Source organism: Bombina bombina, chromosome 2 (genome assembly GCF_027579735.1).
Source record: "Bombina bombina isolate aBomBom1 chromosome 2, aBomBom1.pri, whole genome shotgun sequence".
Classification (NCBI taxonomy): domain Eukaryota; kingdom Metazoa; phylum Chordata; class Amphibia; order Anura; family Bombinatoridae; genus Bombina; species Bombina bombina.
In genome coordinates, this window is record NC_069500.1 from 1,004,105,316 (window position 1) to 1,004,132,961 (window position 27,646).

Below are 27,646 nucleotides of genomic sequence, written 5' to 3' on the forward strand. Positions count from 1 at the left end.
CATGAAGAGACACTACTGTACAGGTTTGCTATGTCCTGCAGAACAACTACTGATTTACTATGTCATACACAGTTACTAATATATTGATTTTCTATTTCATGTAGAGTCACTACTGTACTGATTTGCTATGTCATACAGAGCCATTACTATATTTAGTTGCCATGTCATGCCAAACCACTACTGATTTGCTGTATTATGGCGAGCCACTACTCTACTGATTTTCTATGTAATGTAGAACCACTACTAATTTCCTATTTCACGCAGAACCACTATTGATGAGGTATGTCATGCAGAGCCACTACTGATACACTATGCTATTCACAGCCACTACTTTTCTGATTTTCTGTTACAAAGATATACAACTTTACTGATTTACTAGGTCATAGAGATACACTACTATTTTGCTCTACAATGAAGAGCTGATGATGATTTGATGTGTCATGGGTCATCACTACGGTAGTTATTTGCTACTAATGTGCTATGTCATATAGAGTCATTACTGATTTGCTGTCTCATGCAGAGTCACTGCTGTATTGATTTTATATGTTATGTGAGCCTGCAGAACAACTACTGATTTACTATGTCATGCACACTCACTAATATATTAATTTGCTATTTCATGTAGAGTCACTACTGTACTGATTTGCTATGTCATACAGAGCCATTACTGTATTTATTTGCCATGTCATGCCGAACCACTACCAATTTGCTGTATTATTGAGAGCCACTACTCTACTGATTTGCTTTGATGCAGAGCCACTACTAATTTCCTGTGTCATGTAGAACCACTCCTGATGAGGTATGTCATTCAGAGTCACTACTGATGTGCTATGTCTTGCAGAGCCACTACAAATTAACTATGTCATGCAGAGCCACAACGGTTCTGATTTTCAAAAGTCACGCAGAGCCACTACTAATATGCTGTGTAATGCAGAGCTACTACTGATTTGCTGTATCATGAAGAGACACTACTGTACAGGTTTGCTATGTCCTGCAGAACAACTACTGATTTACTATGTTATGCACACTCACTAATATATTGATTTGCTATTTCATGTAGAGTTACTACTTTACTGATTTACTATCTCATACAGAGCCATTACGGATTTACTGTATCGTGGTGAGACACTACTGTACAGGTTTGCTATATCATGCAGAGCTACTACTGATTTACCGTATCATGCAGAGCTCCTACTAATTTGCTATAACATGCAGAGCTACTACTGATTTTCTACATCATGCAGAACTACTTCTGATTTGCTATGTTATGCAGAGCCAATATTTATTTTTTATATTATGCAGAGCTACGATTAATGTGCTACATCATGCAGAGCTCCTACTAAATGTATATGCTACGTCATACAGAGCTACTACTGATTTACCATATCATGCAGAGCTATTACTGATTTATCATATCATGAAGAGACACTACTGTACAGGTTTGCTATATCATGCAGAGCTACTACTGATTTACTGTATCATGAAGAGACACTACTGTACAGGTTTGCTATGTCATGTAGAGGTAATACTGATTTTCTGTATCATGGAGAGACACTACTGAATGGATATGCTCTGTCATGTAGAGCTACTACTTATTTTCTGTATCATGAAGAGACACAACTGAATGGATATGCTCTGTCATGTAGAGCTACTACTGATTTTCTGTATCATGAAGAGACACTACTGAATGGATATGCTGTCATGTAGAGCTACTACTGATTTGCCGTATCATGAAGAGACACTACTGTACAGGTTTGCTATGTCCTGCAGAACAACTACTGATTTACTATGTCATGCACAGTCACTAATATATTGATTTTCTATTTCAGGTAGAGTCACTACTGTACTGATTTACTATGTCATAGAGAGCCATTACTATATTTAGTTGCCATGTCATGCCAAACCACTACTGATTTGCTGTATTATGGAGAGCCACTACTCTACTGATTTTCTATGTAATGTAGAACCACTACTAATTTCCTATGTCACGCAGAACCACTATTGATGAGGTATGTCATGCAGAGCCACTACTGATACACTATGCTATGCACAGCCACTGCTTTTCTGATTTTCTGTTTTTCTGTTACAAAGATACACAACTTTACTGATTTACTAGGTCATAGAGATACACTACTATTTTGCTCTGCAATGAAGAGCTGATGATGATTTGATGTGTCATGGGCCATCACTACTGTAGTTATTTGCTACTAATGTGCTATGTCATATAGAGTCATTACTGATTTGCTGTCTCATGCAGAGTCACTGCTGTTTTGATTTGATATGTTATGTGAGCCTGCAGAACAACTACTGATTTACTATGTCATTCACATTCACTAATATATTCATTTGCTATTTCATGTAGAGTCACTACTGTACTGATTTGCTATGTGATACAGAGCCATTACTGTATTTATTTGCCATGTCATGCCGAACCACTACCAATTTGCTGTCTTATTGAGAGCCACTACTCTACTGATTTGCTTTGATGCAGAGCCACTACTAATTTCCTGTGTCATGTAGAACAACTACTGATGAGGTATGTCATTCAGAGTCACTACTGATGTGCTATGTCATGCAGAGCCACTACAAGTTAACTATGTCATGCAGAACCACAACTGTTCTGATTTTCAAAAGTCACGCAGAGCTACTACTAATATGCTGTGTAATGCAGAGCTACTACTGATTTGCTGTATCATGAAGAGAGACTACTGTACATGTTTGCTATGTCCTGCAGGACAACTACTGATTTACTATGTTATGCACACTCACTAATATATTGATTTGCTATTTCATGTAGAGTTACTACTTTACTGATTTACAATCTCATACAGAGCCATTACGGATTTACCGTATCGTGGTGAGACACTGCTGTACAGGTTTGCTATATCATGCAGAGCTACTACTGATTTACTGTATCATGCAGAGCTCCTACTAATTTGCTATAACATGTAGAACTACTACTGATTTGCTACATCATGCATAACTACTTCTGATTTGTTATGTTATGCAGAGCCAATATTTATTTTCTATATTATGCAGAGCTACAATTAATGTGCTACATCATGCAGAGCTCCTACTAAATAGATATGCCACGTCATACAGAGCTACTACTGATTTACCATATCATGCAGGCTACTACTGATTTACCATATCATGGCGAGACACTACTGTACAGGTTTGCTATATCATGCAGAGCTACTACTGATTTACTGTATCATGAAGAGACACTACTGTACAGGATTGCTATATCATGCAGAGGCAGAGCTACTACTGATTTACTGTATCATGAAGAGACACTGCTGTACAGGTTTACTATGTCATGTAGAGCTAATACTGATTTTCTGTATCATGGAGAGACACTACTGAATGGATATGCTCTGTCATGGAGAGCTACTACTGAATTACTGTAGCATGCAGAGACACTACTGATTTACCGTATCATGAAGAGACTCTACTGTACAGGTTTGCTATGTCATGTAGAGCTAATACTGATTTACTGTATCATGGAGAGACACTACTGAATGGATATGCTCTGTCATGTAGAGCTACTACTGATTTACCGTATCATGAAGAGACACTACTGTACAGGTTTGCTATGTCATATATAGAGCTACTACTGATTTGGTGTATCATGAAGAGACACTACTGTACAGGTTTGCTATGTCATGTATAGAGATACTACTGATTTGCTGTATCATGGAGAGAAATTACTGAATGGATATGCTCTGTCATGGAGAGCTACTACTGATTTACTGTATTATGGAGAGACATTACTGTAAAGGTCTGCTATGTCATGTAGAGCTACTACTGATTTGCCGTATCATGAAGAGACTCTACTGAATGGATATGCTCTGTCATGTAGAGCTACTACTGATTTGCTGCATCATGAAGAGACACTACTGAATGGATATGCTCTGTCATGTAGAGCTACTACTGATTTGCCATATCATGAAGATACATTACTGTACAGGTTTGCTATGTCCTGAAGAACAACTACTGATTTACTATGTCATGCACAGTTACTAATATACTGATTTTATATTTCATGTAGAGTAACTACTGTACTGATTTGCTATGCCATACAGAGCCATTACTGTATTTAGTTGCCATGTCATGCCAAAACACTACTGATTTGCTGTATTATGGAGAGCCACTACTCTACTGATTTTCTATGTAATGTAGAACCACTACTAATTTCCTATGTCACGCAGAACCACTATTGATGAGGTATGTCATGCAGAGCCACTACTGATACACTATGCTATGCACAGCCACTGCTTTTCTGATTTTCTGTTTTTCTGTTACAAAGATACACAACTTTACTGATTTACTAGGTCATAGAGATACACTACTATTTTGCTTTGCAATGAAGAGCTAATGATGATTTGATGTGTCATGGGCCATCACTACTGTAGTTATTTGCTACTAATGTGCTATGCCATATAGAGCCATTACTGATTTATTGACTCATGCAGAGTCACTGCTGTTTTGATTTGATATGTTATGTGAGCCTGCAGAACAACTACTGATTTACTATGTCATTCACATTCACTAATATATTCATTTGCTATTTCATGTAGAGTCACTACTGTACTGATTTGCTATGTCATACAGAGCCATTACTGTATTTATTTGCCATGTCATGCCGAACCACTACCAATTTGCTGTCTTATTGAGAGACACTACTCTACTGATTTGCTTTGATGCAGAGCCACTACTAATTTCCTGTGTCATGTAGAACAACTACTGATGAGGTATGTCATTCAGAGTCACTACTGATGTGCTATGTCATGCAGAGCCACTACAAATTAACTATGTCATGCAGAGCCACAACTGTTCTGATTTTCAAAAGTCACGCAGAGCTACTACTAATATGCTGTGTAATGCAGAGCTACTAATGATTTGCAGTATCATGAAGAGACACTACTGTACAGGTTTGCTATGGCCTGCAGGACAACTACTGATTTACTATGTTATGCACACTCACTAATATATTGATTTGCTATTTCATGTAGAGTTACTACTTTACTGATTTACAATCTCATACAGAGCCATTACGGATTTACCGTACCGTGGTGAGACACTACTGTACAGGTTTGCTATATCATGCAGAGCTACTACTGATTTACTGTATCATGCAGAGCTCCTACTAATTTGCTATAACATGTAGAACTACTACTGATTTGCTACATCATGCATAACTACTTCTGATTTGCTATGTTATGCAGAGCCAATATTTATTTTCTATATTATGCAGAGCTACAATTAATGTGCTACATCATGCAGAGCTCCTACTAAATGGATATGCCACGTCATACAGAGCTACTACTGATTTACCATATCATGCAGGCTACTACTGATTTACCATATGATGGCGAGACACTACTGTACAGGTTTGCTATATCATGCAGAGCTACTACTGATTTACTGTATCATGAAGAGACACTACTGTACAGGTTTGCTATATCATGCAGTGCTACTACTGATTTACTGTATCATGAAGAGACACTGCTGTACAGGTTTACTATGTCATGTAGAGCTAATACTGATTTTCTGTATCATGGAGAGACACTACTGAATGGATATGCTCTGTCATGGAGAGCTACTACTGAATTACTGTAGCATACAGAGACACTACTGATTTACCATATCATGAAGAGACTCTACTGTACAGGTTTGCTATGTCATGTAGAGCTAATACTGATTTACTGTATCATGGAGAGACACTACTGAATGGATATGCTCTGTCATGTAGAGCTACTACTGATTTACCGTATCATGAAGAGACACTACTGTACAGGTTTGCTATGTCATATATAGAGCTACTACTGATTTGGTGTATCATGAAGAGACACTACTGTACAGGTTTGCTATGTCATGTATAGAGATACTACTGATTTGCCGTATCATGGAGAGAAATTACTGAATGGATATGCTCTGTCATGGAGAGCTACTACTGATTTGCTGTATCATGGAGAGACATTACTGTAAAGGTCTGCTATGTCATGTAGAGCTACTACTGATTTGCTGTATCATGAAGAGACTCTACTGAATGGATATGCTCTGTCATGTAGAGCTACTACTGATTTGCTGCATCATGAAGAGACACTACTGAATGGATATGCTCTGTCATGTAGAGCTACTACTGATTTGCCATATCATGAAGATACATTACTGTACAGGTTTGCTATGTCCTGAAGAACAACTACTGATTTACTATGTCATTCACAGTCACTAATATACTGATTTTATATTTCATGTAGAGTCACTACTGTACTGATTTGCTATGTCATACAGAGCCATTACTATATTTAGTTGCCATGTCATGCCAAACCACTACTGATTTACTGTATTATGGAGAGCCACTACTCTACTGATTTTCTATGTAATGTAGAACCACTACTAATTTCCTATGTCACGCAGAACCATTATTGATGAGGTATGTCATACAGAGCCACTACTGATACACTATGCTATGCACAGCCACTACTGATACACTATGCACAGCCACTACTGATACACTATGCTATGCACAGCCACTACTTTTTGATTTTCTGTTACAAAGATATACAACTTTACTGATTTACTAGGTCATAGAGATACACTACTATTTTGCTCTGCAATGAAGAGCTGATGATGATTTGATGTGTCATGGGCCATCACTACTGTAGTTATTTGCTACTAATGTGCTATGTCCTATAGAGTCATTACTGATTTGCTGTCTCATGCAGTGTCACTGCTGTATAGATTTGATATGTTATGTGAGCCTGCAGAACAACTACTGATTTACTATGTCATGCACACTCACTAATATATTCATTTGCTATTTCATGTAGAGTCACTACTGTACTGATTTGCTATGTCATACAGAGCCATTACTGTATTTATTTGCCATGTCATGCCGAACCACTACCAATTTGCTGTATTATTGAGAGCCACTACTCTACTGATTTGCTTTGATGCAGAGCCACTACTAATTTCCTGTGTCAAGTAGAACCACTCCTGATGAGGTATGTCATTCAGAGTCACTACTGATGTGCTATGTCATGCAGAGCCACTACAAATTAATTATGTCATGCAGAGCCACAACTGTACTGATTTTCAAAAGTCACGCAGAGCCACTACTAATATGCTGTGTAATGCAAAGCTACTACTGATTTGCTGTATCATGAAGAGACACTACTGTCCCCCCTATTTTGCTCTCTCTCTCCATCCTCTTTTTTGCTCCCACCCTCCTCTCATTTGCTCTCTTTCCCCTCTTTTGCTCTCTCTCCCCTCTCTTTCCCCCCTCTCTTTTGCTCAGTTTCTCTCTTTCCCCCTCTCTTACATTATAGCAGTTATTTACATGGTTAATTACAACTCTGTTTAGAATTCCTTTATTAGTTGAATCACTCCTGGGTTTTTAAATGTATTGTCCATTCCATTTATTTTAATATATAGTTTAATAAAAGTTATGTTTTAAATTCAATCCATATGAGCCGCCATCTTGTGACTCAGATATAATTCCAGATTAGGGAATTAGAGTGCTAACCAAGTGTACATTCCTTTGGAGATTTTTTCCCCAAAATTCTTTTCACACTACTGTACAGGTTTGCTATGTCCTGCAGAACAACTACTGATTTACTATGTTATGCACACTCACTAATATATTGATTTGCTATTTCATGTAGAGTTACTACTTTACTGATTTACTATCTCATACAGAGCCATTACGGATTTACCGTATCGTGGTGAGACACTACTGTACAGGTTTGCTATATCATGCAGAGCTACTACTGATTTACCGTATCATGCAGAGCTCCTACTAATGTGCTATAACGTGCAGAGCTACTACTGATTTGCTACATCATGCAGAACTACTTCTGATTTGCTATGTTATGCAGAATCAATATTTATTTTTTATATTATGCAGAGCTACAATTAATGTGCTACATCATGCAGAGCTCCTACTAAATGGATATGCCACGTCATACAGAGCTACTAATGATTTACCATATCATGCAGAGCTACTACTGATTTACCATATGGCGAGACACTACTGTACAGGTTTGCTATATCATGCAGAGCTACTACTGATTTACTGTATCATGAAGAGACACTACTGTACAGGTTTGCTATATCATGCAGAGCTACTACTGATTTACTGTATCATGAAGAGACACTACTGTACAGGTTTACTATGTCATGTAGAGCTAATACTGATTTTCTGTATCATGGAGAGACACTACTGTACAGGTTTACTATGTCATGTACAGCTAATACTGATTTTCTGTATCATGGAGAGACACTACTGAATGGATATGCTCTGTCATGGAGAGCTACTACTGAATTACTGTATCATGCAGAGACACTACTGATTTACCGTATCATGAAGAGACTCTACTGTACAGGTTTGCTATGTCATGTAGAGCTAATACTGATTTACTGTATCATGGAGAGACACTACTGAATGGATATGCTCTGTCATGTAGAGCTACTACTGATTTACTGTATCATGAAGAGACACTACTGTACAGGTTTGCTATGTCATATATAGAGCTACTACTGATTTGGTGTATCATGAAGAGACACTACTGTACAGGTTTGCTTTGTCATGTATAGAGCTGCTACTGATTTGCCGTATCATGGAGAGAAATTACTGAATGGATATGCTCTGTCATGGAGAGCTACTACTGATTTGCTGTATCATGGAGAAAAATTACTGTAAAGGTATGCTATGTCATGTAGAGCTACTACTGATTTGCCATATCATGAAGATACATTAATGTACAGGTTTGCTATGTCCTGAAGAACAACTACTGATTTACTATGTCATGCACAGTCACTAATATACTGATTTTATATTTCATGTAGAGTAACTACTGTACTGATTTGCTATGCCATACAGAGCCATTACTGTATTTAGTTGCCATGTCATGCCAAACCACTACTGATTTGCTGTATTATGGAGAGCCACTACTCTACTGATTTTCTATGTAATGTAGAACCACTACTAATTTCCTATGTCACGCAGAACCACTTTTGATGAGGTATGTCATGCAGAGCCACTACTGATACACTATGCTATGCAAAGCCACTACTTTTTTGATTTTCTGTTACAAAGATATACAAGTTTACTGATTTACTAGGTCATAGAGATACACTACTATTTTGCTCTGCAATGAAGAGCTGATGATGATTTGATGTGTCATGGGCCATCACTACTGTAGTTATTTGCTACTAATGTGCTATGTCATATAGAGTCATTACTGATTTGCTGTCTCATGCAGTGTCACTGCTGTATTGATTTGATATGTTATGTGAGCCTGCAGAACAACTACTGATTTACTATGTCATGCACACTCACTAATATATTCATTTGCTATTTCATGTAGAGTCACTACTGTACTGATTTGCTATGTCATACAGAGCCATTACTGTATTTATTTGCCATGTCATGCCGAACCACTACCAATTTGCTGTATTATTGAGAGCCACTACTCTACTGATTTGCTTTGATGCAGAGCCACTACTAATTTCCTGTGTCATGTAGAACCACTCCTGATGAGGTATGTCATTCAGAGTCACTACTGATGTGCTATGTCATGCAGAGCCACTACAAATTAACTATGTCATGCAGAGCCACAACTGTACTGATTTTCAAAAGTCACGCAGAGCCACTACTAATATGCTGTGTAATGCAGAGCTACTACTGATTTGCTGTATCACGAAGAGACACTACTGTACAGGTTTGCTATGTCCTGCAGAACAACTACTCATTTACTATGTTATGCACACTCACTAATATATTGATTTGCTATTTCATGTAGAGTTACTACTTTACTGATTTACTATCTCATACAGAGCCATTACGGATTTACCGTATCGTGGTGAGACACTACTGTACAGGTTTGCTGTAACATGCAGAGCTACTACTGATTTGCTACATCATTCAGAACTACTTCTGATTTGCTATGTTATGCAGAGCCAATATTTATTTTTTATATTATGCAGAGCTACAATTAATGTGCTACATAATGCAGAGCTCCAACTAAATGGATATGCCACGTCAAACAGAGCTACTAATGATTTACCATATCATGCAGAGCTACTACTGATTTACCATATGGCGAGACACTACTGTACAGGTTTGCTATATCATGCAGAGCTACTACTGATTTACTGTATCATGAAGAGACACTACTGTACAGGTTTGCTATATCATGCAGAGCTACTACTGATTTACTGTATCATGAAGAGACACTACTGTACATGTTTACTATGTCATGTAGAGCTAATACTGATTTTCTGTATCATGGAGAGACACTACTGAATGGATATGCTCTGTCATGGAGAGCTACTACTGAATTACTGTATCATGCAGAGACACTACTGATTTACCGTATCATGAAGAGACTCTACTGTACAGGTTTGCTATGTCATGTAGAGCTAATACTGATTTACTGTATCATGGAGAGACACTACTGAATCGATATGCTCTGTCATGTAGAGCTACTACTGATTTACTGTATCATGAAGAGACACTACTGTACAGGTTTGCTATGTCATATATAGAGCTACTACTGATTTGGTGTATCATGAAGAGACACTACTGTACAGGTTTGCTTTGTCATGTATAGGGCTGCTACTGATTTGCCGTATCATGGAGAGAAATTACTGAATGGATATGCTCTGTCATGGAGAGCTACTACTGATTTGCTGTATCATGGAGAGACATTACTGTAAAGGTATGCTATGTCATGTACAGCTACTACTGATTTGCCATAGCATGAAGAGACTCTACTGAATGGATATGCTCTGTCATGTAGAGCTACTACTGATTTGCTGCATTATGAAGAGACACTACTGAATGGATATGCTCTGTCATGTAGAGCTACTACTGATTTGCCATATCATGAAGATACATTAATGTACAGGTTTGCTATGTCCTGAAGAACAACTACTGATTTACTATGTCATGCACAGTCACTAATATACTGATTTTATATTTCATGTAGAGTAACTACTGTACTGATTTGCTATGCCATACAGAGCCATTACTGTATTTAGTTGCCATGTCATGCCAAACCACTACTGATTTGCTGTATTATGGAGAGCCACTACTCTACTGATTTTCTATGTAATGTAGAACCACTACTAATTTCCTGTCACGCAGAACCACTTTTGATGAGGTATGTCATGCAGAGCCACTACTGATACACTATGCTATGCACAGCCACTACTTTTTTGATTTTCTGTTACAAAGATATACAACTTTACTGATTTACTAGGTCATAGAGATACACTACTATTTTGCTCTGCAATGAAGAGCTGATGATTATTTGATGTGTCATGGGCCATCACTACTGTAGTTATTTGCTACTAATCTGTTATGTCATATAGAGTCATTACTGATTTGCTGTCTCATGCAGAGTCACTGCTGTATTGATTTGATATGTTATGTGAGCCTGCAGAACAACTACTGATTTACTATGTCATGCACACTCACTAATATATTCATGTGCTATTTCATGAAGAGTCACAACTGTACTGATTTGCTATGTCATACAGAGCCATTACTGTATTTATTTGCCATGTCATGCCGAACCACTACCAATTAGCTGTATTATTGAGAGCCACTACTCTACTGATTTGCTTTGATGCAGAGCCACTACTAATTTCCTGTGTCATGTAGAACCACTCCTGATGAGGTATGTCATTCAGAGTCACTACTGATGTGCTATGTCATGCAGAGCCACTACAAATTAACTATGTCATGCAGAGCCACAACTGTACTGATTTTCAAAAGTCATGCAGAGCCACTACTAATATGCTGTGTAATGCAGAGCTACTAATGATTTGCTGTATCATGAAGAGACACTACTGTACAGGTTTGCTATGTCCTGCAGAACAACTACTGATTTACTATGTTATGCACACTCACTAATATATTGATTTGCTATTTCATGTAGAGTTACTACTTTACTGATTTACTATCTCATACAGAACCATTACGGATTTACAGTATTGTGGTGAGACACTACTGTACAGGTTTGCTATATCATGCAGAGCTACTACTGATTTACCGTATCATGCAAAGCTCCTACTAATTTGCTATAACATGCAGAGCTACTACTGATTTGCTACATCATGCAGAAGTACTTCTGATTTGCTATGTTATGCAGAGCCAATATTTATTTTTTATATTATGCGGAGCTACTACTGCATAACATGCAGAGCTACTACTGATTTGCTACATCATGCAGAAGTACTTCTGATTTGCTATGTTATGCAGAGCCAATATTTATTTTTTATGTTATGCAGTATTTACTATGTTATGCACACTCACTAATATATTGATTTGCTATTTCATGTAGAGTTACTACTTTACTGATTTACTATCTCATACAGAACCATTACGGATTTACCGTATCGTGGTGAGACACTACTGTACAGGTTTGCTATATCATGCAGAGCTACTACTGATTTACCGTATCATGCAAAGCTCCTACTAATTTGCTATAACATGCAGATCTACTACTGATTTGCTACATCATGCAGAAGTACTTCGGATTTGCTATGTTATGCAGAGCCAATATTTATTTTTTTATATTATGCAGAGCTACTACTGCATAACATGCAGAGCTACTACTGATTTGCTACATCATGCAGAAGTACTTCTGATTTGCTATGTTATGCAGAGCCAATATTTATTTTTTATATTATGCAGAGCCAATATTTATTTTTTATATTATGCAGAGCTACTACTGCATAACATGCAGAGCTACTACTGATTTGCTACATCATGCAGAAGTACTTCTGATTTGCTATGTTATGCAGAGCCAATATTTATTTTTTATATTATGCAGAGCTACAATTAATGTGCTACATCATGCAGAGCTCCTACTAAATGGATATCCTACGTCATACAGAGCTACTACTGATTTACCATATCATGCAGAGCTACTACTGATTTACCATATCATGAAGAGACACTACTGTACAGTTTTGCTATATCATGCAGAGCTACTACTGATTTACTGTATCATGAAGAGACACTACTGTACAGGTTTACTATGTCATGTAGAGCTAATACTGATTTTCTGTATCATGGAGAGACGCTACTGAATGGATATGCTCTGTCATGAAGAGCTACTACTGAATTACCATATCATGCAGAGATACTACTGATTTACCGTATTATGAAGAGATTCTACTGTACAGGTTTCCTATGTCATGTAGAGCTAATACTGATTTACTGTATCATGGAGAGACACTACTGAATGGATATGCTCTGTCATGTAGAGCTACTACTGATTTTCTGTATCATAAAAAGACACTACTGAATGGATATGCTCTGTCATGTAGAGCTACTACTGATTTGCCGTATCATGAAGAGACACTACTGTACAGGTTTGCTATGTCCTGCAGAACAACTACTGATTTACTATGTCATGCACAGTCACTAATATATTGATTTTCTATTTCATGTAGAGTCACTACTGTACTGATTTGCTATGTCATACAGAGCCATTACTATATTTAGTTGCCATGTCATGCCAAACCACTACTGATTTGCTGTATTATGGAGAGCCACTACTCTACTGATTTTCTATGTAATGTAGAACCACTACTAATTTCCTATGTCACGCAGAACCACTATTAATGAGGTATGGCATGCAGAACTACTACTGATACACTATGCTATGCACAGCCACTGCTTTTCTGATTTTCTTTTACAAAGATACACAACTGTACTGATTTTCTAGGTCATAGAGATACACTACTATTTTGCTTTGTAATGAAGAGCTAATGATGAATTGAAGTGTCATGGGCCATCACTACTGTAGAGATTTGCTACTAATGTGCTATGCCATATAGAGCCATTACTGATTTGCTGTCTCATCCAGAGTCACTGCTGTATTGATTTGATATATTATGTGAGCCTGCAGAACAACTACTGATTTACTATGTCATGCACACTCACTGATATATTCATTTGCTATTTCATGTAGAGTCACTACTGTACTGACTTGCTATGTCATACAGAGCCATTACTATATTATGCAAAGCTACAATTGATGGGCTACATCATGCAGAGCTCCTACTAAATGGATATGTTATGTCATGCAGAGCTACTACTGATTTACCATATCATGCAGAACTACTACTGATTTGCTATGTTATTTAGAGCCAATATTTATTTTCTATATTATGCAGAGCTACAATTGATGTGCTACATCATGATTTACTGTATCATGGCAAGACACTACTGCGCAGGTTTGCTATATCATGCAGAGCTACTACGGATTTACTGTATCATGAAGAGACACTACTGTATAGGTTTACTATGTCATGTAGAGCTAATACTGATTTTTTGTATACTGGAGAGACGCTACTGAATGGATATGCTCTGTCATGAAGAGCTACTACTGAATTACCATATCATGCAGAGATACTACTGATTTACCGTATTATGAAGAGATTCTACTGTACAGGTTTCCTATGTCATGTAGAGCTAATACTGATTTACTGTATCATGGAGAGACACTACTGAATGGATATGCTCTGTCATGTAGAGCTACTACTGATTTTCTGTATCATAAAAAGACACTACTGAATGGATATGCTCTGTCATGTAGAGCTACTACTGATTTGCCGTATCATGAAGAGACACTACTGTACAGGTTTGCTATGTCCTGCAGAACAACTACTGATTTACTATGTCATGCACAGTCACTAATATATTGATTTTCTATTTCATGTAGAGTCACTACTGTACTGATTTGCTATGTCATACAGAGCCATTACTATATTTAGTTGCCATGTCATGCCAAACCACTACTGATTTGCTGTATTATGGAGAGCCACTACTCTACTGATTTTCTATGTAATGTAGAACCACTACTAATTTCCTATGTCACGCAGAACCACTATTAATGAGGTATGGCATGCAGAACTACTACTGATACACTATGCTATGCACAGCCACTGCTTTTCTGATTTTCTTTTACAAAGATACACAACTGTACTGATTTTCTAGGTCATAGAGATACACTACTATTTTGCTTTGTAATGAAGAGCTAATGATGAATTGAAGTGTCATGGGCCATCACTACTGTAGAGATTTGCTACTAATGTGCTATGCCATATAGAGCCATTACTGATTTGCTGTCTCATCCAGAGTCACTGCTGTATTGATTTGATATATTATGTGAGCCTGCAGAACAACTACTGATTTACTATGTCATGCACACTCACTGATATATTCATTTGCTATTTCATGTAGAGTCACTACTGTACTGACTTGCTATGTCATACAGAGCCATTACTATATTATGCAAAGCTACAATTGATGGGCTACATCATGCAGAGCTCCTACTAAATGGATATGTTATGTCATGCAGAGCTACTACTGATTTACCATATCATGCAGAACTACTACTGATTTGCTATGTTATTTAGAGCCAATATTTATTTTCTATATTATGCAGAGCTACAATTGATGTGCTACATCATGATTTACTGTATCATGGCAAGACACTACTGCGCAGGTTTGCTATATCATGCAGAGCTACTACGGATTTACTGTATCATGAAGAGACACTACTGTATAGGTTTACTATGTCATGTAGAGCTAATACTGATTTTTTGTATACTGGAGAGACGCTACTGAATGGATATGCTCTGTCATGAAGAGCTACTACTGAATTACCATATCATGCAGAGATACTACTGATTTACCGTATTATGAAGAGATTCTACTGTACAGGTTTCCTATGTCATGTAGAGCTAATACTGATTTACTGTATCATGGAGAGACACTACTGAATGGATATGCTCTGTCATGTAGAGCTACTACTGATTTTCTGTATCATAAAAAGACACTACTGAATGGATATGCTCTGTCATGTAGAGCTACTACTGATTTGCCGTATCATGAAGAGACACTACTGTACAGGTTTGCTATGTCCTGCAGAACAACTACTGATTTACTATGTCATGCACAGTCACTAATATATTGATTTTCTATTTCATGTAGAGTCACTACTGTACTGATTTGCTATGTCATACAGAGCCATTACTATATTTAGTTGCCATGTCATGCCAAACCACTACTGATTTGCTGTATTATGGAGAGCCACTACTCTACTGATTTTCTATGTAATGTAGAACCACTACTAATTTCCTATGTCACGCAGAACCACTATTAATGAGGTATGGCATGCAGAACTACTACTGATACACTATGCTATGCACAGCCACTGCTTTTCTGATTTTCTTTTACAAAGATACACAACTGTACTGATTTTCTAGGTCATAGAGATACACTACTATTTTGCTTTGTAATGAAGAGCTAATGATGAATTGAAGTGTCATGGGCCATCACTACTGTAGAGATTTGCTACTAATGTGCTATGCCATATAGAGCCATTACTGATTTGCTGTCTCATCCAGAGTCACTGCTGTATTGATTTGATATATTATGTGAGCCTGCAGAACAACTACTGATTTACTATGTCATGCACACTCACTGATATATTCATTTGCTATTTCATGTAGAGTCACTACTGTACTGACTTGCTATGTCATACAGAGCCATTACTATATTATGCAAAGCTACAATTGATGGGCTACATCATGCAGAGCTCCTACTAAATGGATATGTTATGTCATGCAGAGCTACTACTGATTTACCATATCATGCAGAACTACTACTGATTTGCTATGTTATTTAGAGCCAATATTTATTTTCTATATTATGCAGAGCTACAATTGATGTGCTACATCATGATTTACTGTATCATGGCAAGACACTACTGCGCAGGTTTGCTATATCATGCAGAGCTACTACGGATTTACTGTATCATGAAGAGACACTACTGTATAGGTTTACTATGTCATGTAGAGCTAATACTGATTTTTTGTATACTGGAGAGACACTAGTGAATGGATATTCTCTATCATGTAGAGTTACTACTGATTTACCGTATCATGCAGAGATACTACTGAACAGGTTTGCTATGTCATGTAGAGCTACCACTGATTTGGCATATCATGAAGAGACACTACTGTACAGGTTTGCTATGTCATGTATAGAGCTACTACTGATTTGCTGTATCATAAAGAGACACTACTGTACAGGTTAGCTATGTCATGTATAGAGCTACTACTGATATGCCGTATCATGAAGAGACACTACTGTACAGGTTTGCTATGTCATGTATAGAGCTACTACTGATTTGCCGTTTTGCCGTATCATGAAGTGACACTACTGTACAGGTTTGCTATGTCATGTATAGAGCTACTACTGATTTGCCGTATCATAAAGAGACACTACTGTACAGGTTTACTATGTCATGTATAGAGACACTACTGATTTGCTGTATCATGGAGAGACACTACTGTACAGGTTTGCTATGTCATGTATAGAGCTACTACTGATTTGCCGTATCATAAAGAGACACTACTGTAGAGGTTTGCTATGTCATGTATAGAGCTACTACTGATTTGCCGTATCATAAAGAGACACTACTGTAGAGGTTTGCTATGTCATGTATAGAGCTACTACTGATTTGCCGTATCATAAAGAGACACTACTGTAGAGGTTTGCTATGTCATGTATAGAGACACTACTGATTTGCTGTATCATGGAGAGACACTAATGTACAGGTTTGCTATGTCATGTATAGAGACACTACTGATTTGCTGTATCATGGAGAGACACTAGTGTACAGGTTTGCTATGTCATGTATAGAGCTACTACTGATTTGCCGTATCATAAAGAGACACTACTGTACAGGTTTGCTATGTCATGTATAGAGACACTACTGATTTGCTGTATCATAAAGAGACACTACTGTACAGGTTTGCTATGTCATGTATAGAGACACTACTGATTTGTTGTATCATGGAGAGACACTACTGTACAGGTTTGCTATGTCATGTAGAGCTACTACTGATTTGCCGTATCATGTAGAGACACTACTGTACAGATTTGCTATATCATTCAGACCTACTACTGATTTGCCGTATCATGGAGAGAAACTACTGAATGGATATGCTCTGTCATGGAGAGCTACTACTGATTTGCTGTATCATGGAGAGGCATTCCTGTAAAGGTCTGCTATGTCATGTAGAGCTACTACTGATTTGCTGTATCATGGAGAGAAACTACTGAATGGACATGCTCTATAATGGAGAGCTACTACTGATTTGCTGTATCATGGAGAGACATTACTGTAAAAGTATGCTATGTCAAGTAGAGCTACTACTGATTTGCTGTATCATGGAGAGAAACTACTGAATGGATATGCTCTGTCAAGGAGAGCTAGTACTAATTTGCCATATCATGAAAAAACACTATTAAATGGATATGCTCTGTCATGTAGAACTACTAATGATTTGCCATATCATGAAGAGACACTACTGTACAGGTTTGCTATGTCCTGCAGAACAACTACTGATTTTACTATGCCATGCACAGTCACTAGTATATTGATTTTCTATTTCATGTAGAGTCACTACTGTACTGATTTGCTATGTCATACAGAGCCATTACTGTATTTAGTTGCCATGTCATGCCAAACCACTACTGATTTGCTGTATTATGGAGAGCCACTACTCTACTGATTTTCTATGTAATGTAGAACCACTACTAATTTCCTATGTCAGATCAAGAGTGAACCCATGCGCCACACCTAACGGAGGCTAAGGTAAAATAGGTATTTAATAAACAGATAGGATATTAATAACAAATAATCAGTACAGATTATAGAATAAACAACATGGATCCATGTAAATGTACAATAAGGTTAAAAGGTACACTATAAAATATACAGCATAAAAATAACAATAAAATAACAATAAAATATGCAGGTATAAGTGGAGTAAAAACAAAATGGTTGGCAGAAAACCTATATGGATACACTCCTTAAAAGAGATCTGAATGCTGACAGGTGATCCTGTTTGAAGGAAAACACAAATGCAAAAACAAGAACAATGTGATGGGTGATAAAAAACCAATGAGTGACAGACCCAATTAATAAAAAATAAAAAAATACAAAAATACAACGGTGATGCTAGAAGAATTGTCCAAAAAATCCAAATAAGAATAGTTAACAAATGGTCTCCAAAAATCTAAATAAATGTCCAAGAAAAATCCAAAAAATAGTGCTGTCACCGTGATAAAAACTATTAAAAAAAAAAAAAAAGGTCAATGTAATCCTAAAAATCAATGTGATCCAAAAATCAATAAGTGTCCAAATGTCTGTAATCCAAAACAATAAAAATGTGTAGCTTCCACACAATCCTAAAAGTGAAGTGTCAAATACAATGAAACAGGTAAAGGGAAAAGTGAGACGATGTCTCAGGGATCCTCCTAGTAGCTAACAACCACAAAGAGCTACTGGGCAGGGTGAAGATCGTCCTGTGGGGAAAAGAGATAAAGCAAATGTGTAGAACAATAACAAATCAATAATCCAAATAAAGTAAGGCTTACCAAAGCAGGTCTACGCGTTTCGGCCCTTCCTAGGCCTTTATCAAGACTGATGGTAAGCTGTGAATTATGGCCTTATATAGGGGTATGTAACTTGCAACCGGAAGTACACTATGGTAACAACTTCCGGTTTTCCGTATTTATCAAACCTATTAATCACAGCAAAGTCTCTTAATCTCTGATGAGTCACATGATATAGGATGTAAGAATCATACCTCTTTGGCGAAATGGATACATATGGCTCATCTATATGAGTCTCACATTTTCTTTCCCAAGGAACATAGACTGTGTATCTCTGATCCTAAGTTCGTACCGACTTAACTAGCAGCCCACTTCTGAGGTGCGACCAGCCATACTAGGTTCACTTATCTGAGGATTACACCCCCATTTGTTTAACATCTCTTTAGATTCGTCTAAACTATAGCTCTATAGAAATTAGTCTGGTTCACTCAACCAGGCTTTCGTCCACAGACTACATTTCGGCTATCATACAGAGAGGGATAACTATAGAAAACATGTTCCCTCCCCCCTCCTTTCACATCCTACAGACCCATATAGAGCCTTTATGTTCACCTTTTCATGTATACACATCCAATAGGTTCATATAGAGCCTCTATTTCTATGTTTAATACACTTAATAATCAGGTATATCTAAGGTCATTTGCACATTGTGTAAATCACGATTAACACCATTAACATTCACTGATACAATAAGTCAGGTGCACCAACCAGGCTCTCGTCTGCAGATTCTGTCTCTGCCATTACGCAATGAGGGTTATTCATAAGAAATATATGTCCCTCTTCTATTGGAATAGTATTTCCTCTTTTTCATCTAATAGGTTCATATAGAGCCTTGATTTCTAAGCTTGAAGCATTGAATTATATTCAAGGTCATGATCAACACCATGTACAGTTATTGTTCATATACAACTTCTCTTCTCTCTCGTAAAATTGAGACAGGATATATTCCCTTTTTAATTACACACTGTCTAGCCAGACTATATATTAGTCGATTTAGTTTAAACATTTTATCATCCTAACGTCCTCCCAATTTACTCTGCTTATAAAGATAACAGTGTTTCCTCTCCTTGATACACTGGGTACGCTATAAGTTTACAAGCAAATGAATAGTGGGATTACTTTCTTCTTTTCTTTTCTGATTAGTCCGTTATTAGTAACAATAGCGAAAATACACTCTAAAATTCCTGCACCCAATCAGACAACAAAGGTTTAACACACCTCCATCATTCCTAAATGATCTATACGCAATATTATTGCACAGCTGAGTTCCACACCGAAGATCATAGCCTATCACCAGCTCTAACCATTGTGACGTCACAACCAATGGGGGCTTCCGAAAATCGGAACACATTGAATAACATTAAAACTCGATCCTCTAACCATTTGACATTTGAGAAATCAAACCAAATCTGAGCATTCATTATATCTGATTTATTTATTTTTTTATGATTGTATAGGCTTGTTTTTCGGCCGTGTATCCCCACCGGAAGTGACGTCACTCATATACGGAGGCTAGGTATTATCTGAACGAGTTTTATTCTTAAGTTTGATATATCATCACTCACTATACACCAACTAAAGTATTACAAGATAGATACTTTCTAAAGATTAAGAGACTTTGTTGTGATTAATAGGTTTGATAAATACGGAAAACTGGAAGTCGTTACCATAGTGTACTTCCGGTTACAAGTTACATACCCCTACATAAGGCCATAATTCACAGCTTACCATCAGTCTTGATAAAGGCCTAGGAAGGGCCGAAACGCGTAGACCTGCTTTGGTAAGCCTTACTTCAATTGGATTATTGATTTGTTATTGTTCTACACATTTGCTTTATCTCTTTTCCCCACAGGACGATCTTCACCCTGCCCAGTAGCTCTTTGTGGTTGTTAGCTACTAGGAGGATCCCTGAGATATCGTCTCACTTTTCCCCTTACCTGTTTCATTGTATTTGACACTTCAATTTTAGGATTGTGTGGAAGCTACACATTTTTTATTGTTTTGGATTACAGACATTTGGACACTTATTGATTTTTGGATCACATTGATTTTTAGGATCAAATTGACCTTTGTTTTTTTTTTTTATAGTTTTTATCACGGTGACAGCACTATTTTTTGGATTTTTCTTGGACATTTATTTAGATTTTTGGAGACCATTTGTTAACTATTCTTATTTGGATTTTTTGGACAATTCTTCTAGCATCACCATTGTATTTTTGTATTTTTTTAATTTTTTATTAATTGGGTCTGTCACTCATTGGTTTTTTATCACCCATCACATTGTTCTTGTTTTTGCATTTGTGTTTTCCTTCAAACAGGATCACCTGTCAGCATTCAGATCTCTTTTAAGGAGTTTATCCATATAGGTTTTCTGCCAACCATTTTGTTATTACTCCACGTATACCTGCATATTTTATTGTTACCTTATTGTTATTTTTATGCTGTATATTTTATAGTGTACCTTTTAACCTTATTGTACATTTACATGGATCCATGTTGTTTATTTTATAATCTGTACTGATTATTTGTTATTAATATCCTATCTGTTTTATTAAATACCTATTTTACCTTAGCCTCCGTTAGGTTTGGCGCCTGGGTTCACTCTTGATCTTTAATTATCTCTACGGTGATAGCTAGGGATCACCACCCCCGGGCTGTTAGGTAACCATCGGCGCTGTAGTACAACACACTTACACATATAATTTCCTATGTCACACAGAACCACTATTGATGAGGTATGTCTTGCAGAGCCACTACTGATACACTATGCTATGCACAGCTAGTTACAAAGATACACAACTGTACTGATTTGCTAGTTCATAGATATACACTACTATTTTGCTTTGTAATGAAGAGCTAATGATGACATGATGTGTCATGGGCCATCACTACTGTAGTGATTTGATACTAATGTGCTATGTCATATAGAGCCATTATTGATTTGCTGTCTCATGCAGAGTCACTGCTGTATTGATTTGATATGTTATATGAGCCTGCAGAACAACTACTGATTTACTATGTCATGCACACTAATATATTCATTTGCTATTTCATGTAGAGTAACTACTGTACTGATTTGCTATGTCATACAGAGCCATTACTGTATTTAGTTGCCATGTCATGCCGAACCACTACCAATTTGCTTTATTATTGAGAGCCACTACTCTACTGATTTGCTTTGATGCAGAGCCACTACTAATTTCCTGTGTCATGTAGAACCACTCCTGATGAAGTATGTCATTCAGAGTTACTACTGATGTGTTATGTCACGCAGAGTCACTACTGATGTGCTATGTCATGCAGAGCCACTACAAATTAACTATGTCATGCAGAGCCACAACTGTACTGATTTTCAAGTCACGCAGAGCCACTACTAATATGCTGTGTAATGCAGAGCTACTACTGATTTGATGTATCATGGAGAGACATTACTGTAAAGGTTTGTTATGTCATGTAGAGTTACTACTGATTTGCTGTATCATGGAGAGACACTACTGAATGGATATGCTCTGTCATGTAGAGCTGCTACTGATTTGCCGTATCATGAAGAGACACTACTGTACAGGTTTGCTATGTCCTGCAGAACAACTACTAAGTTGCACACTTACTAATATATTGATTTGCTATTTCATGTAGAGTTATTACTGTACTGATTTACTTTCTCATACAGAGCCATTACTGTATTTAGTTGCCATGTCATGCTGATCCACTACCAATTTGCTTTATTAAAGGGACAGTCTACAATATAATTTTTATTGTTTTAAAAGTTAGATAATCCCTTTATTACCCATTCCCCAGTTTTGCACAACCAACACAGTTATATTAATATACTTTTTCACCTCTGTGATTACCTTGTATCTAAGCCTCTTCTAACAGCCCCCTGATCACATGACTGTGACTATTTAAAATCTATTGAGTTGCATTTAGTACTGTAACTTTCCGGGCGTGAACACATTGTTATCTATATGCCCACATGAACTATGAGTCTCCTGCTGTGAAAAGCAAATACAAAAGCATGTGATTAAGAGGCTGTCTATAGAGCCTTTAAAACAGGCAGAGATTTAGAGGTTTAAATGTAATAAAGTATATTAATCTAACAATGTTGGTTGTGCAAAGCTGGGGAAGAGGTAGTAAAGGCATTATCTATCTTTTTAAACATTTTTTGGGTAGACTGTCCCTTTAAGGAGAGCCCCTACTCTACTGATTCGCTATGTAATCTAGAGCCACTACTAATTTCCTGTGTCACGCAGAACCACTATTGATGAGGTCATTCAGAGCTACAACAGATACACTGTGTCATGCAGAACCACTACTCTACCGACAATGAACTTTCAATTGAATTTTAAATTACCAGTAGATTTTTCTGAGAAATTTCAAAGATTGTTGATTTTCCCTGCCCACTGTATCATGTAACAGCCTTCAGCCAATTACAGACTCATATACATATACACTGTAAACTCCTGCACATACTCAATAGGACCTGGTGCCTCAGAATAGTAAATATAAAAAGACTTACAAGAAATTGATAATAGAAGTAAATTGGAAAAGTGTTTAAATTGACAGCTATATATGAATCATGAAGTTTAATTTCAACTTTTGTGTCCCTTTCATTAAAATAGTTTAGCACAGAACTGCATTAATAAATCAATTACTTGCGCACCATCCGCTTACAGCACCATAACATTTTACTGCAAGTGGCCAGTGAGAAACAGCAAGTGACCAGTGAGAAAGATATCGTATATGACCAGCGAGATGACAACAGCAGCCAGTGACCACAAAGAAGTAATCAATCACAATGACTTGTATTTAGATTGCTTCTGCCCACTGCTATCATGCAGAGTCACTACAAATCTCCTGTGTCATGGAGATCCACTGCTGATGAGGTATTTCATTTAGAGACTCTACTAATGTGCTATGTTATGTAGAGTCACTACTGTATTGATTTCCTTAGTCTTTCAGAGCAACTACTGTACTTATATTTCTGTCACAGATATACACAACTGTCCTGATTTTTTTGTTATGCAGATGCTTTACTAATTTCCTTTGTAATTCAAAACCAATACTGATTTGCTATGTCATGCAGAGCCACTACTGTTTTGCTGTGTCACACAGAACCACTGCTGATGTACACAGAGTCTCTACTCTACGGATTTGATATGTCATACAGAGCCACTGCTAAACTGATTTGCTTTCATGCACAGCAATTATTGACTACTAATATGCTATGTCATGGAGAGCCACTAATTATTTGCTGTGCCATAGAGAGCCACTAATTCTATATCATGAAGGTCACCACTGATTTACTGTGTGATGAAGAACAACTACTAATATATTATGTCATGCAGAATCACTACTAAACTGATTTGCTATCTCATGCAGAGCAACTACTGTACATATTTGCTTTGTAATACAGAGCCACTACAGATTTACTACTTCAAGTAGAGCCTTCTTTTACTGATTCCCTATCTGATTGAGAGCCACTACTGTACAGGTAAGCTATGCCATGCAGAACAACTACTTATATGCTGTGTAATGGAGATTCTCTACTATATTGATTTGCTGTTTCATGCAGAGTCACAACTGTATTGATTTGCTATTTAATGCAGGGTCACTACTGTTTTGATTTGCTATCTCATGCAGAGCTACTAATGATTTGCTTTGTTACAGTGAGCCATTACTCTACTGATTTGTTATGATGCAGAGCAACTACTAATTTCCTTCATCATGCAGAACTATTCCTGATGAGGTATGTCATTCAGAGCCACTACCAATTCACTATATCATGGAGAGACACTACTGTACAGGTTTGCTATGTCATGTAGAGCTACTACTGATGAGCTGTGTTATGAATTTGCTATGTCCTGCAGAGCAACTACTGATTTACTATGTTGTGCATAGTCACTAATATATTAATATGCTAGTTTATGTAGTCACTACTGTACTGATTTGCTATGTCATACAGAGACATTACTGTATTTAGTTGCCATGTCATGCCAAACCACTACCAATTTGCTGTATTATTGAGAGCTACTACTCTACTGATTTGCTTTGATGCAGAACTACTACTAATTTCCTGTATCATTCTTCTGATGTGCTATGTCAGTGTTTTTCAACCAGTGTGACGTGGCACACTAGTGTGCCTTGAGAGATCCTCTGGTGTGCCACGGCAGACTGACAACAGTGTGACATATTTTTTAAATTTTGCTTGTTTTTTATTCTGGGCCGTTTTTTTATTTTGAGTGAGATGATGACTGAGGGTAACTGCGCAGCGACAGCTCGCCTCCCCGACCCGTGTTTACACTTGGAAGGAACCCCCACCCACCACAACACGTGCCTAGTGCCAGCTCTACACTTAGCACCACGCAACACTTCAATCCCCCATGCATGCTGGCGCAGCTTTGCTCCTCCTCCAGAACAGTTCCAGCCAGGTCATGTCACTCACGTTCCTTCTCACCACAAGGAACATGACTGGAGGACTGGAGACTCACTGGAGAGGAAGAGGGAGGTGCTCCACATATAATACACTTTTCCCAGTGCATGGGGGGGGGCTTTTCCCAGTGCGGGGGTGTCCCTTTTTCAAATTTTGAAATATTGGGAGGTATGTGAAAGGCTCACCAGGCATCATTTACAACCATGACATATTGACATTCATTCACAGACAATCATTATGATTGTGAATGACTGTCAATATCTCATGTATAGTTTGTAGAAGGCATGGCATGACAGCACAGTACAGTGTGTGTGCATGTATATGTATATGTGTATATATATATATATATATATATATATATATATATATATATATATATGCTGTATTAGACTACAATGTGTGATTTTGTAAAATTTTGGGATGTTGGTGTGCCGCAGGATTTTTTTATGTAAAAAAGTGTGCCACGGTAAAAAAAAAGGTTGAAAATCACTGTGCTATGTCATGCAGAGTCACTACTGATGTGCTATGTCATGCAGAGCCACTGCTGATTTACTATGTCATGCAGAGCCACTACTGATTTACTATGTCATGCAGATCCACTACTGATTTACTATGTCATACAGAGCCACAACTGTACTGATTTTCAAAAGTCATGCAGAGCCACTACTACTATGCTGTGTAATGCAGAGCTACTATTGATTTGCTGTGTTACAGTGAGCCATTACTCTACTGATTTGTTATGATGCAGAGCCACTACTAATTTCCTTTGTCATGCAGAACTACTCCTGATGAGGTATGTCATTCAGAGCCACTACCAATTCACTATGTCATGCAGAGCTACTACTGATTTGCCCTATCATGGAGAGACACTACTGTACAGGTTTGCTATGTCATATAGAGCTACTACTGATTATCTGTGTTATGAACTAATTTGCTATGTCCTACAGGATAACTACTGATTTACTATGTTGTGCATAGTCACTAATATATTAATTTGCAATTTTATGTAGAGTCACTGCAGTACTGATTTGCTATGTTATACAAAGCCATAACTGTATTTCGTTGCCATGTCATGCCACACCACTACCGATTTGCTGTATTATTGAGAGCTACTACTCTACTGATTTGCTTTGATGCAGAACTACTACTAATTTCCTGTGTCATTCAGAACCACTTTTGATGAGGTATGTCATTCAAAGTCACTTCTGATGTGCTATGTCATGCAGAGTCACTACTGATGTGCTATGTCATGCAGAGTCACTACTGATGTGCTATGTCATTCACAGTCACTACTGATGTGCTATGCCATGCAGATCCACTGCTGATTTACTATGTCATGCAGAGCCACTACTGTACTGATTTTCAAAATTCATGCAGAGCCATTACTACTATGCTGTGTAATGCAGAGCTACTACTGATTTGCTGTATCATGGAGAGACATTACTGTACAGGTTTGCTATCTCATGCAGAGCTACTACTGATTTACCGTATTATGGAGAGACACTATTGCCCAGATTTGCTATATCATGTAGAACCACTACTGATTAGCTGTGTTATGAAGAGCCAATATTGAACTAATTTGCTATGTCCTGCAGAACAACTACTGATTTACCATGGCATGCACAGTCACTAATATATTGATTTGCTATTTCATGTAGAGTCACTACTGTACTGATTTGCTATGTTATACAGAGCTATTACTGTATTTAGTTGCCATG